The sequence below is a fragment of the Geotrypetes seraphini genome, chromosome 1 (genome assembly GCF_902459505.1).
Source record: "Geotrypetes seraphini chromosome 1, aGeoSer1.1, whole genome shotgun sequence".
Classification (NCBI taxonomy): Eukaryota; Metazoa; Chordata; class Amphibia; order Gymnophiona; family Dermophiidae; genus Geotrypetes; species Geotrypetes seraphini.
Window position 1 is genome coordinate 440103691 of NC_047084.1, and position 14851 is coordinate 440118541.

General features: G+C 42.6%; 1 protein-coding gene across 5 annotated transcripts in view; it reads left to right on the forward strand.

Annotated features, from left to right (window-relative positions):
- The window catches only part of LINGO2 (leucine rich repeat and Ig domain containing 2), a 2394831-nt gene that overhangs the window by 1448956 nt on the left and 931024 nt on the right, over positions 1 to 14851 (forward strand). The window lies entirely within an intron of this gene.

Genomic DNA, 14851 nt, shown 5'->3' on the forward strand with positions numbered 1-14851 from the left:
CACCATTAAAATATATCACTCTCAAAGAGAGAAATATATTTTATAAAGAGATATTAATTGGGGGAACGCTCTGCCTGTTTATAATTTTAGTCTGCATTATATATATATATATATATAAAAGATTAGAAACTTTGAACATGTGGAGACAAACTACAAATTTATATTTACAGAGCAGATTTATTTATAAGATCAGACAAGTAGAGTAGTTGAGGCAGTTACAAATTCAGGGGTCTTTGAACAAGGGAAAATGTGCCACAAGACAAATATTGCTAAAGAAGCAGAGTGATTAATTTTAAGCTAGCTTGAAAAGTTAGTCACTGTGATACAGGCTTTGCTGGTTGGAAAGTCCTGCCAGGAGCACATTATAGAGCTTAGCACTTGGCCAGTTCATTGTTCAGTGAATAGAGAGCACAGCAAGTATTTCCATTGATGGTCCAAAGAGGAGGGGGCATGATATATTTTCTTTTTTTAATAGATTCTGTGAAATTGAAGTCTGATCTAATTACTGAGACAGGAACCCCAAAAACAGTATCCAATCCCTGATGCTGGAATTTTCTCCAATTGCAGAGCAAAATTTAAACTCAAAACTGAAGGAAATGAAAGTTTGTACTTCTGAGAATTCCTTGAAACAATAGACCAACGAGCATTCCATGTTAGAAGGACTCTAGGCAAAAATAGACCATGGATAATTTTGAATGTCATACAAGCACATAAATCAAATTCTAAGATGAACAAGGAGCTAGTGAAGATTTCTCAATACTGGAAGTATATGATCAAATTTCCTTTTTCCAAAAATCAATTTTGTTGCCGTATTCTGAATCAATTGTAACCAGTTGATATTTCCTTTACTCAAGCAAATGTAAATTAAGTTGCAATTATCTAACTGAGACAAAATAATGCCTTGAACCAGTACAGCAAAATGTTGCTTAGAGAATAGCTGATGAACCCTCTGTAACATTTGAAGCCTAAATAAACTTTTAAAAAAAAAAAATATGATTCACCTGACTTTGAAAGGAAAGGGAAGAGTCCAACAGAATACCCAATACCCTAGATGAAAAATCTATCTTCAAAAGATCTCCAGAACTCAAAGTTATCAAAGAAGATAAAAGATCAATTTTTGGGCCAAACCACATTAATTTCTTTTTTTGCCACATTGAGCTTCATTTGAACAGGTGTAGCCCAAGCTTATAATCTGGAAATACAAGAGTTAATATTTGAATCAAAGTTGATCAGCATTGGGTCTACTTCTAATCAGATGAAGACATCATCAGCATATGTGAATGTTGTCTCATAAGCAGTTGACTTATATTTCTTTAAGGTGGTCATATAGATGTTAAAAAGGAGAGGGGGGGCAATGGAGAGTCCTGTGGAACACCACAAACAGGCTTCCATGTTGCTGAGGTTTTACCTTCAATATTCACTTTGTATGAACACAAAGTGAGAAATCCTACAAACCAGCTCAGTACTTTTTGATCTAAACCTATATCTGAAAGTAGTTGGATTAATGTTTCATGATGAACAACTTCAAAAGCTGCAGAAAGATCAAACTGCAACAGAATGGCCAAATGATTATGCGATAGTAAACTTTGGATCTTGGAAATTAGAGATAGTAACCGAGTTTCTATTAGATCTAAAGCCATGTTAAAATGGAAAAACTATTGAGAGTTGCCAGTATTTTATAAAGACACAAATGTGTCTTCTTATCTTTCTCCCGTAAACCCACCTCTCCTTTTCCCTGTTCCCTATTTCTGTGGATTGTACTCTCATTCTCCCTTTTTATAATCTTAGGATCATCTTTCTCTCCTCTGTCTCTTTCTCTCCACATATCCAACAGACCACCAAAACCTGCTATTTCTTTTCCTATAATATCACCAAAATGTGTCTTTTCCTTTCTGAACACACTACCAAAATACTGCAGTTAATGTCAAAGAACTTATATTTTTTTTATTTTGCAAAACTCATTCTCACTATCTTTTTTACAGTACTTCAAATTGTTTTCAGTGTTTAAGCTATAACAGTAAAAGACTGATACTGACTGTAGTGCGAGTCCTGAGCACTTCTGCTTAAAAGGTGTCTCATTGATGAATGACTTTGCTAACTTTCTATTTCAGTACGAAGCCCTATGATACTTTTATGGCTCAAACTAAATTTTATTGCACAATTCTGCATGATTTAACAGAAGGACATACTTGGCACATTTGGTTGGCTTCATCAGACTATGAACATTAAGGTCATGTGATTGCAGCCCCCTGTGATAGGCTCAGATTATGAATAAGTGCCATTCTGTAGAATTGTGCAATTCATGAAAGCACAGTTGCATTAGTTCAGCATAATTCATGAAGTCCCAGAGGATGCCATGGTTCCTACATAGTGAATATTTAAAGTTTATGATTTTTTTTCCCAGGTATTCATGAATGGTCTTGATGCAACCAGCAGCTACATGTGCTAAATTATCATTACTGTGATCTGCAGTTAAATTGCTCTTTATCTCTACATTGATTTCCAAACATGCCTCTTCGTTAATTGGTATAAGAGCATAAGGGTTTCCAGAAGGTCCATCAAGCCCAGTATCTTGTTTCCAACAGTGGTCAACCCAGATCACAAGTACCTGGCAAGATCCCAAAGAGTACAATAGATTTTATGCAGATTATCCTAGAAATAAGCAAAGGATTTTCTGAAGTCCATCTTAATAATGGCATATGGACTTTTATGTTAGGAAATTAGTCAAACCTTTTTAAAACCCTGCTAAGCTAACTGCTTTCACCACATTCTCAGACAATGAATTCTAGAGTTTAATTACACAGTGAGTGAAAACAATATTTTCTCTGGTTTGTTTTAAAACTACTGTTTAGTAACTTCATCACATGCCCCCTAGTATTAGTATTTTTGGAAAGAGTAAGTAATCAATTCACATCTATCCATTTTATTCCCTTCAGTATTTTATAGACCTCTATCATATCTCCCCTGAGCCATCTGTTCTCCAAGCTGAAGAGCTCTAGCTGCTTTAGCCTTCCCTCATAGGGAAGTCATCCCATCCCTTTTATCATATTTGGTGCTCTTCTAATTCCACTATATCTTTTTTTAAACACTGAATTAGGTACTAAAACCCTATTGAACAATTAAAGAAACCAGATTAATACAGTTCTATGCTACAGTTAATGCTAACAGAAAAGCATGTCTTTCATATACACAGAACACAGACAGACCCTCATGCAGTATAAAATAACTAACCACAACATAGAAATATGTAGACAAATATTAAACAGAACCTTCAAAACCCGCAATGCAACACCAGAAAGAAAAAAAGTGATGCATGCCCCCCCCCCTAAAGTGCAAATATTAAGGGGTCATTTTGCTAAGGCACGCTAGCTAAACACTACCTATAGCGTCCATAACGCGCCTCCGTTTCAGTTTATTAACCTGACAACAGATTAGGATCAGGAGCTTTATATCAGCCCAGGCTCCGTTTCCCTTGTGGTTTTTTGTTTTTTCCCCTGTCTAATGTCCTTCTCCCTATATGTTTTCTTTACTATTCATAATTTTGTATTTCTTATCCTTCTTCCCTCCTACTGTCCTATCTTGTAAGTTATATTTATATAATTTTGTCTCCCTTCGATTATGTAACTCAATATTTTTATTTTCTGTACATCGCTTAGAAATTGATATAAGCGATTAATCAAATATGCAATAAACTTGAAACTTAGTAAAAGGACCCCTAAGTTAGCAGACATAAATTTGAAAAACTGACATATTCCAATCACTGCACCATAAGTTAACAAATACAAATAAAACAAAACATGGACAACATCATGATGATATCATTTTATTGGTTTAAACACATTTTTCAATTAGTTTTAAGAGGCTAAAACCTTTTTCCTCAGGTCAGAACAGTATACTGCTGTTATGGTATCCGATTCTGACATGAGGACAGAAGATTTAGGCTCCTTTTACTAAGGTGTGCTAGCGTTTTTAGCGCGCGCTAAATGACAAATACTAATGCAAGCTCTATGGAAGCTTTAGCGTTTAGTGCCTGCGGTATTATAGTGTGCGCTAAAACTGCTAGCGCACCTTAGGAAAAGGAGCCCTTAGTCTCCAAACATTAGTAAAAAAATGTATTAAAATTAGTCAACTTAAGGTATCGCCTTATTTTCATTCATTATCTCCCTCTTTTATCAAACTATGCTAAAGGTTTTTAGCGTGGGCCAGCTCATAGTGAGTGTTGGAGCATAAACGGTACCAGCCCATGCTAAAAATCTCTAGCGCAGCTTGATAAAAGGGGCAGCATATTTATTAAATGTTAACCCTGCTGCCACACTACTTTATCATGAACTAAAAATAAAATTATTTTTTTCTACCTTTGTTGTCTGGCCATTTACTTTTTCTAATTGCATTGTACTTAGTCTGCATTTTTTTTTTTTTTTTCTTTTCTTGTTGCCTTCTCAAATCTCTTGCCAATATTTTCTGTTCATTTCTCCTTTTCCTTTCAGCTTTCTTCAATTTATTTTTCTGCCTCTGTCCAGATTTAATTCTTTCCTACTTAGTCTTCAATTTCCTTTTTGTTTTTTGGGTTGGGTTTTTGTTTTGTTTTTTAACTACATCTGTGTTTTACTATGGGGTCCTTTTACTAAGGCGTGCTAGCCATTTTAGTATGCGCTAAATGCTAACACGTCCATAAAATATAATGACCGCAGCAGTGGCAAGTTGAGTGGGAGTTGGAAGAATCCTGATGGCCTCCTGCCCCCCTCTGGAGTTTGGAACGTGCTTATGGCACCATGGTTTCCCCCATTTCGATGCCTACGGGTCCCAATATACTAAGATGTCAATATTCAAAGTGACTTAATTAGGCAAGAGTGGCTCCTGTGCAATTAAGGGCTAGATTCACTAACCTGCCCGAATCGGAACAATCCGTTTCCGATTCAGGCAGATACGACAAATTCACTAACCTAAAATATGCAGATGGGGGCGATCGGAGGAACGCCCCCATCTGCCTGCACAGATCGCACATGCACAGACCCGTCCTAGCCGCGACTTTTTTTTTTTTAACTTTAAACTTTCAAAACCACGGGCTTGCACAGGCAGTCGGGGCAGGCATGTTCATAGCCCGACTCTCCTGCTCCTATGTGGCGGCGGTCGCTGCCTCTTCCCTTCTAAACTAAACTAAACTAAACTAAACCTTGGGTTTGTATACCGCATCATCTCTACATTCACAAAGCTTCCCTTCAGTGCAAGCTTGCGGGTTTAAAGCTGGTGCATTGGGGCATGCAGGCCTGCTTTAAAACCACAGGCTTGCACTGCAGGGAAGGGCAGCAGAGAGCTGGAGAGATCGTGGTAGGCAGGCAAGGGGTTCAGGTTTGGGGCAGGCAGGCTGGCTCATTCGCCCCGAAGGCGATGGAGCTGACAGGTTAGAAATCAGGGCAGCAGAAGGCAGAGCAGTCACAAAGGGCTTCAGCGACTGGTCCAGAGCAGTTGTTTTTTTGCGAGGCCAGTGGGATCGAAAAAAAGTTTAGTGAATTGCGTCCCCTGCCTACTTTGAATGCAGTTCCCCTCGTTTGCATGCGTGCACCGGAAGAGAATCGCTACACAGGCTAGTGAATACTGCAAAAGGGAAATCTGGTCGCTAAGGGCTCGCAAACCGATCAGTAAATGATCGGTTTGCTTAGTGAATCTAGCCCTAAATTGGCTATCTGGGGCTATCCGCTGATATTCATTGGTACCAGTGGCGTACCAAGGGGGGGGCGGAAGGGGCGGTCCGCCCCGGGTGCCAGCCCTGAAGGGGTGCTCCCGGCCTTGCCGTTCAGTCCCCCCACACCCCAGAAGGAACGCTCGCCCCACTGACCTTCCTGCACCACCTGTGAAGCAGCAAGCAGCAGGATCGCGAGGTCAGCTATCCCTGAGCTGCTTGGGCGCTTCTTCCTGCGCCGTGGTCCCGCCCCATCTCTGACGTCAGAGGAGGGGCGGGAACGCGGCGCAGGAAGCAGCACCTAAGCAGCGCAGGGATAGCTGACGTCGCGATCCTGCTGCGGCTGCTTCATAGGTGGTGCAAGAAGGTCAGTGGGGCGAGCGGTCCTTCGGGGGTGGTGGTGGTGGTGGGGACTGAACGGCAAGGCCGGGAGCATAGGTAGTGCTGCTTCATAGGTGGTGCAGGGAGGCCAGGGGGGCGAGCGGTCCTTCGGGGTGGGGCGGGTGGGCAGGCAGGCAGGCATTCAAGGGGGAGGGGGTTGACAGGCAGGCAGGCCTTCAAGGGGGGGGACAGGCCTTCGGGGGGGGTGCAGACCTTCAAGGGGGAGGGACAGGCCTTCAAGGGGGGACATGTCTACAAGGGGGTGGGCAGGCCTACAAGGGGGTGGGACAGGCCTTCAGGGGGGGTGCAGGCCTTCAGGGGGGGGGTGCAGGACTTCGGGGGGGGGTGCAGGCCTTCAAGGGGGGGACAGGCCTTCAAGGGGGGGGACAGGCCTTCAAGGGGAGACAGGCAGGCAGGCCTTCAAGGGGGGGACAGGCCTACAAGGGGGGGACAGGCCTACAAGGGGGTGGGACAGGCCTTCAAGGGGAGGACAGGCCTTCAGGGGGGTGCAGGCCTTCGGGGGGGTGCAGACCTGTGAGTCTTACGTCTGTCCCCGGCAAGATGGTTGAAGCACTGATCAAAGATAGCATGGTCCGGCACTTGGACGCACACGACTTGATGAAACCCAGTCAACACGGATTCAGGAAAGGGAAATCATGTTTGACGAATTTACTCCAATTTTTTGAGACCGTGAACGAGCAAATTGATAGTGGGAAGCCGGTGGACATAATATACTTGGACTTCCAGAAAGCGTTCGACAAAGTTCCACATGAAAGACTTCTCAGGAAACTACAAAGCCATGGCATAGAGGGGGATATACAAAGATGGATAGGCAAATGGCTGGAAAACCGAAAGCAGAGAATGGGCATAAATGGGAAGTTCTCCGACTGGGAGAAAGTGACTAGTGGTGTACCCCAGGGCTCGGTACTTGGGCCGATCCTTTTTAATATTTATATCAATGATCTGGAGGAAGGAACATCCAGTGAGATCATCAAGTTTGCAGACGATACAAAACTATGCCGGGCGATCAGATCGCATGAGGATAGAGAGAAACTCCAGAGCGACTTGTGTCGGTTAGAAACATGGGCGGAGAAATGGCAGATGAAGTTCAATGTGGAGAAATGCAAGGTAATGCATTTAGGAAATAAGAATAAGGAATACGAGTATACAATGTCAGGTGCAACTCTGGGGAAGAGTGAACAAGAAAAGGACCTGGGTGTACTGATAGATAGGACCCTGAAGCCGTCGGCACAAAGCGCGGCAGCGGCAAAGAAGGCAAATAGAATGTTGGGCATGATAAAGAAAGGAATCTCGAGTAGATCGGAGAAAGTTATAATGCCGCTTTATAGGGCAATGGTCAGACCACACTTGGAATACTGCGTCCAACATTGGTCTCCCTACCTAAAGAAGGTTATAAAACTGCTGGAGAGGGTGCAGAGACGAGCAACAAAACTGGTGAAGGGTATGGAAAAACTGGAATACGAGGACAGACTTATAACACTAGGATTATTCTCCCTTGAGAAAAGGAGACTGCGTGGGGATATGATCGAGACCTTCAAAATACTGAAAGGAATCGACAAAATAGAACAGAGAAGATTATTTACGTTGTCCAATTTGACACGGACTAGAGGACATGTAATGAAGCTAAGGGGGGACAGGTTCAGGACTAATGTCAGGAAGTTCTGCTTCACTCAGAGAGTGGTTGACACCTGGAATGCCCTCCCAGATGAGATTATTGCGGAATCGACCGTCCTAGGCTTCAAGAGCAAACTAGATGCATATCTCCTTAAGAGAGGCATGTAAGGATATGGTGGACTATAAATTACGACAGGTGTACACCTGGCAGGGCCTCCGCGTGTGCGGATCGCCGGACTTGATGGACCGAAGGTCTGATCCGGAGATGGCATTTCTTATGTTCTTATGTTCTTATGTTCTTCAAGGGGGGGGACAGGCCTTCAAGGGGGGGACAGGCAGGCAGGTCTTCAAGGTGGGGGGACAGGCCTACAAGGGGGAGGGACAGGCCTTCAAAGGGGGGGGGGACAGGCCTACAAGGGGGTGGGACAGGCCTTCAAGGGGGGTGCAGGCCTTCAAGGGTGGGACAGGCCTACAAGGGGGTGGGACAGGCCTACAAGGGGTGGGACAGGCCTTCAAGGGGGGGGACAGGCCTTCAGGGGGGTGCAGGCCTTCGGGGGGGTGCAGACCTTCAAGGGGGGGGACAGGCCTTCAAGGGGGGGACAGGCAGGCAGGTCTTCAAGGTGGGGGGACAGGCCTACAAGGGGGAGGGACAGGCCTTCAAGGGGGGGACAGGCCTACAAGGGGGTGGGACAGGCCTTCAAGGGGGGTGCATGCCTTCAAGGGGGGGGACAGGCCTACAAGGGGGAGGACAGGCCTACAAGGGGGTGGGACAGGCCTTCAAGGGGGGGGACAGGCCTTCAGGGGGATGCAGGCCTTCGGGGGGTGCAGACCTTCAAGGGGGGGGGGACAGGCCTTCAAGGGGGGACAGGCAGGCAGGTCTTCAAGGTGGGGGGACAGGCCTACAAGGGGGAGGGACAGGCCTTCAAGGGGGGGACAGGCCTACAAGGGGGTGGGACAGGCCTTCAAGGGGGGTGCATGCCTTCAAGGGGGGGACAGGCCTACAAGGGGGAGGACAGGCCTACAAGGGGGTGGGACAGGCCTTCAAGGGGGGGACAGGCCTTCAGGGGGATGCAGGCCTTCGGGGGGTGCAGACCTTCAAGGGGGGGGGACAGGCCTTCAAGGGGGGACAGGCAGGCAGGTCTTCAAGGTGGGGGGACAGGCCTACAAGTGGGAGTGACAGGCCTTCAAGGGGGGGGGGACAGGCCTACAAGGGGGTGGGACAGGCCTTCAAGGGGGGTGCAGGCCTTCATGGGGGGACAGGCAGACCTTTAAGGGGGGACAGGCCTTTGGGGGGGACCCTGGTTTAGAAGTACACGGAGGGAAGGGGGTGTTCAAAGAGACGTGCATATGCCAAACTTTAGGGGGGGGGGGATGAAGAAATAATGGGTCTGAAAATAGAGGAGAGGGAGAGAAATGATGGACCATGGGATTTAGGGAGGGAAGGAACTGAAAGGGAGAGAAATTGGACACAAGGGATGGTGTGGAGGAGGGATAGAGATACTGGATAGGAGGGTAATTGGGAAAAGAAAGGGAGAGGTGGTGGGGAAGGAGGGAGAGATGCCGGATGAAAGGGTAGTTAAGAAAAGGTGGATCTGTGGAGGGAGATGAAAAAAAGGAAAGATACCAGACTTCCTGGGGAGGGAAGGGAAATGGAAAGGGAGGACAGAGTTGGCAGATGGATGGTTAGCACGCTGAAAGAAGAAAGAAGGAGACCCTGGCAAGCAAGTTATCAGAAGAAAACCAGAGCCTTGGACCAACAAGATTTGAAATATAACCAGACAACAAAAGGTAGAAAAATTAATTTTATTTTCTGTTTTGTGATTATAATATGTCAGATTTGAAATGTGTATCCTGACAGAGCTGGTGTTGGACTGCAAACGTGAGCTAGGATTTAACAGAGAGAGGAAAAGTCCTTTTTGTTTCTTTATTTTATTTACACCACAGCACCAGTGTGGTTAGGAGAAGCCAAAGGGGGTGAAAAAGCTATAAAACCCACCAGGAGTTTTGAAAAAAATCACCCAACAGGGCAGGAAAATCGAATTGAAAAACCAATTCAATAGGCTGAATCGAATCGAAATTTTTTTTCCTGAATCTGGCAGCATTAGTTTGCGCTACTGTCTTAGACTTTAGGACCTGGGATTGGGGAGAGATGGCATCCTCAGTACTTTATAATGCAAGTGAAACGAGGATTTGGTCAGACTTTTGAAGGGTCTGCAGAAAAAAAATATTGTATAGGCCGGGGACATGAAACAGCAGGAAATGGGAACTTTTCTTCCTTCTATTTTTGTGAATGGAAAGGCTGAGGATGTCAGAGATTTCAGTTAAAATATGTGCTTTATAAGAAAATATAATAATGTGTTTTATAACGTTTATAGCATAGCTGGCCTACCCAGTGAGGTGTTTCTAGTGGTGGTGGTAGCAGCGTGTCAATGTGTTGAGAGGAAGAGGTGGTCTGGGAAATTCTGCTGAGCAAACTCCGGGCCCATTTCCACCCCCCAGTTAGTCCACTCCACTCAACTGGTTCACACACTGAGTGGGTCTTTGGGTGTTGTGTTGGGATCTCTTCCAGTGGTTTATCAGTATCTCCTTCTGGTCCAAGGAAGGAAACTTTGTTATCCTTAGCATTGACCTACAGAATATGTTTGTAACAGTGCTGCTTGTGTGGCATTAGGCTATGTAGTGATCGAAAGAATAAAACAGACCTTTGCACATTTTTGCACTATATGGTGGGTGTATGAGGAGATTCACATTTCCTGCACAGCTAAGTCCATGTGAAGTTACCTTGTGCTGTATTTGACATTTGGCAAGGTCTCTGTTTGAAAGGAAAGATCTAAACTTAAAAATGAAGTGGCCAGAAGTTATGGTAAAAGCAGATAGTGTAGCTGGTTTTAAGAAAGATTTGGACAAATTCCTGGAGGAAAAGTCCATAATCTGTTATTAAGACATGGGGGAAGTGTCTGCTTGCCCTGGATCGGTAGCATGGAATGTTGCTACTCTTTGGGTTTTGACCAGGTATTAGTATCCTGGATTGGCTACCATGAGAATGGGCTACTGGGCATGATGGACCATTGGTCTGACCAGTTAGGCTATTCTTATGTTATGTTCTCATCTGTAGGGGCCTTTGTTTTCACTTCTTATTTTAATGTATTTTTTTTCTGGGAACTTATCAGTGTTTTTTATAATGGGAACAAAAATGGAAGAGAATTAATGTGTGTGGGATGAGGGGGTAACTAATTTCTTCAGCTAAATAATTCAATCCACTTCAAACAGACATAGGAGAACTCACGCACCATTCACACACCCTCCAACCAAAAACGTCAAAAGAAAAAAACTGTTCGACAACCTCCTAGCCATTCGAGCTGCAACACTCGACCCCCAACCCTACAACCAATTGACATCGACCACATACTGCAAAACCTTCAAAAAGAAATAAAAACCCTTCTATTCAAAAAACACATAAAACCGAACTAACACAATCAGAACTGTCCCAAGCATCACCTGCAACTACTCCATATGTACTTCTGATGTCATGACAATTCAGACATAATTTATGTTATGTTATGTTATGTTTGGAATATAAGAAAATTTTCACTGCCTGTTTCTATTCTGACCATTTATTCCGTTTCATGGTCATTACAAAAAATATTTTTTTACATGGGGGGGGGGGGGGTGTCAAAAAATGATGGGCCCCGGGTGCCACATACCCTAGGTACGCCACTGATTGGTACTTAACCAGAAAATGCAACTGAAAATCAGCACCAGCCACCTAAGCTGAAACCGGTTATCCAGTGGGCAGTCCAGTGGTGGAATCAATACATGACCAGTTAAGTGGTGACATTTAGCCTTAACCAGTTAGCAGTTCTATCTTAGGCCAGTTCAACTTAACCAGTTAAGGCTGAGAATCAGCACTTAATCAGTTAAGTGCCATCCTTCTGCACTCATCTGGATTTTCAGAGCTATAGCCCAACATTGAATTATGGAAATAAAAACAGTGATGACAAAGACTGAATATTTACTTTTAAGTATTACCTCAAAGATGGAAAAAGGGAGAAAATATTTCATACATAAGCCCCATAATATTTGAAGCATAAAGTAGGCTATTGCTTTCTATATGCAAACCTTCAACAACTTGGTCTTTACTTTGAGGATTATTAAACTATAATAATTGCCTTTAAGTGAGCACATTGTTTTGTGGATACTGCATGTAAACATTTATAAGAACATTGTTTCAAAATCAAAGAAGACCATTTTAGTATCTGTCAAATCAGAATTTTTACTAAGAGCCTACTTCGGAACTTAGATAAGCAAGGCTTTTCTTTCTACTCCTTGGTGAATCACGCTTTTCAATCCTTAATCACTTTAATAATAAAGTAATCCACAAAATCCAAAGAATTCATAATATTATAGAGCATTCAGTGTCTCATGAGAACTCACTGCAAATCCAATTAACTTCTGGTTCTTTCTTATATTACCGTACTTCAGATTCCCTCTCATAGTTTTGCCTTTCACAAGTACAAAAATCACCTTCAGGTTTCAAAGACCACACATTGATCCTTGATTGGTTTGAAACAGGAACAAATTGCTTTCATGGGATGATAAGGAAATTGGGTCATTAGGGCATAGACAGGGGGTGGGTAAGCAGAGTGGGCAGACTTGATGGGCTGTAGTCCTTTTCTGCCGTCATCTTCTATGTTTCTATGTTTAATGTTACCACAAATGCTGAGTCAAGAGATACTGTAGATGATATGGTTGAATCCTGTTGGCTCTACCACCTGAAAGCCTCTTAGTAAGTTCTGTCTGTCCATATAAGGGGCCTAATTTTATTGTAACTAAAACTGGATTTGTTCCTTGTGATGTATTGTCCAGCCTCATATCATAGTTAGAAATCTGACTGTCCGACACCCTTATTTACTCGCTTACATTGGCTTCCAGTCCACTATTAAGTCCTTTTCAAAACTATCTGCCTAACTTACAATGTGTCAAATGCAAACACTGGACTGGAATACACTTAGGTCATGGAATGAAGCCCTCAGTAACCTGTGTGTTAGATGTTCATCACCACGACAGGTAGGTACTTTTTCTTTCATCGGGCTTCAAACCGTATTTTTTGATTGTTTTTCAATGCTTATAAAACTTCTTTAATGATTTTCAAAACTTTATATAAAACTTAATAGTTTGCTCTAATTACTTATCTTTTATCTTTTAAGCCAGTCGCTTGTCAGCTGTGCTCAGACTATTGGGCCGATAGTCTGAGCACAGCTGACAAGCGACTGGCTTAAAAGATAAAAGATAAGTGTCGCTTCTATGTTTGCATAAGTAATTAGAGCAAACTATTAAGTTTTATATAAAGTTTTGAAAATCATTAAAGAAGTTTTATAAGCATTGAAAAACAATCAAAAAATACGGTTTGAAGCCCGATGAAAGAAAAAGTACCTACCTGTCGTGGTGATGAACATCTAACACACAGGTTACTGAGGGCTTCATTCCATGACCTAAGTTTATTCCAGTCCAGTGTTTGCATTTGACTTTCTGAGATTAAGGGACTGGTTACCATTTTTTCCAGTAGTGAATAACTTACAATGTGTATCACATAGGATTGCCTCCTTATCTTGCATCTTTGATCATATCCTGTACCCCCTTTAGAGCCATAGGTTCAGTAGACTCTTATCGCCTGGGGCCACGAGGCCCCCAAACTCTCTCACTATGAATCAACAAGAAACTCAGCAATTTATCAATTGGCCCTTAAACTCTGGAATGACCTGCCTTCACATATTCAAATGAAGCAATCTTTTTTTTTTTTTTTTAGATTTAACACTGCCCTATTGTTGGTAATATGTTGAATGGCTACCCCTGTCATAACTAATAAAAGTTTGTTGTTATGTGACAAAATTTGACTCTTTTTTCTCATAGCCATTCCAAATCAAACAGTTTCATATGAGAGCGCAACATGGTTTTCCAATAAAGAATTTACTTGAGTCCAAATTGAATCACAAAATGACTTAATGAAGGGACAATAATAGAGTAGATGGTCTAATGTCCCTGGTTCCAGATTACAATGTCAGCATTTATTAGACTTGGAACTATCCAACTTTTGTAATCTAACATGGGTCCAAAACACTCTACGCAACAAAAAGAACCAAGTTTGTCTCATAGATGCTGACACTGTACATCTCATCCTCCAAGACCAAATTTGTGGCCATTGAGATGCAGAATCCTGATGCTTAATCTCAATGCTCCAAATGTCTCTTAGACCACACTTTGGTTTTTTATTCAAGTATCCAGATAATAATTTATACCACAATGCGGCTTGATGTCCTAGGAAGTCTGCTTGGAAGCACAGGAACTCCAGACTATATTGAGTATCTAAATTTTTCTATTCAGGGAACCCCACCTGAATAGCCTGCTTCAAATGCAACCACTTAAAACTTAATCATGAGAATCTTAATTATACATTCTGGTGGAATTTGTTGTGCCATATTTTTAAGATGGAAAGCGTAATAGCAGTACAAAAAGGGACATATAATAACTTTATAAAGATATGGGGGCCATTGGAAAAATATTGTGATGAATAGACATTGTTCCTTTCTGTTCCTTTTCTTTTCTTTCTTAGTTTTATCTAGCACACTCAAGGGGGGAGGGTGGATTTGGGATGTAATTAAATATGAGATGTTATAATATTGTTGTATAATATTGCATATTCTATTTTAATTTAGCATGGAATGAAGGGGGGAATTTTACATGATTATAGTTCATATGTTAGATAATTACAGTGCTATATTGAAATTATTTTTATGATAAATTTTTATGCACTTATTGTTTGATTTGAAAATGAATAAAGATTAAAAAAAAAAAAAAAAGATTTAACACTGCCCTGAAAACCCATTTCTTCTGTTTTGGCTTTGATGATTAAGAACATAAGAATAGTCTTACTGGGTCAGAACAATGGTCCATCAAGCCCAGTAGTTCTCATGGTGGCCAATCCGGGTCACTAGTACCTGGCCAAAACCCAAGGTGTAGCAATGTTCCATGCTACTGATACAGGGCAAGCAGTGGCTTCATCGTGTCTTTCTCAATAACAGATTCAGTGCGTTCAACCGGTTAGCCCATTGTCTACAATCGTACTCAGTTACAGGTCTACATGATTTTAACTTTCTA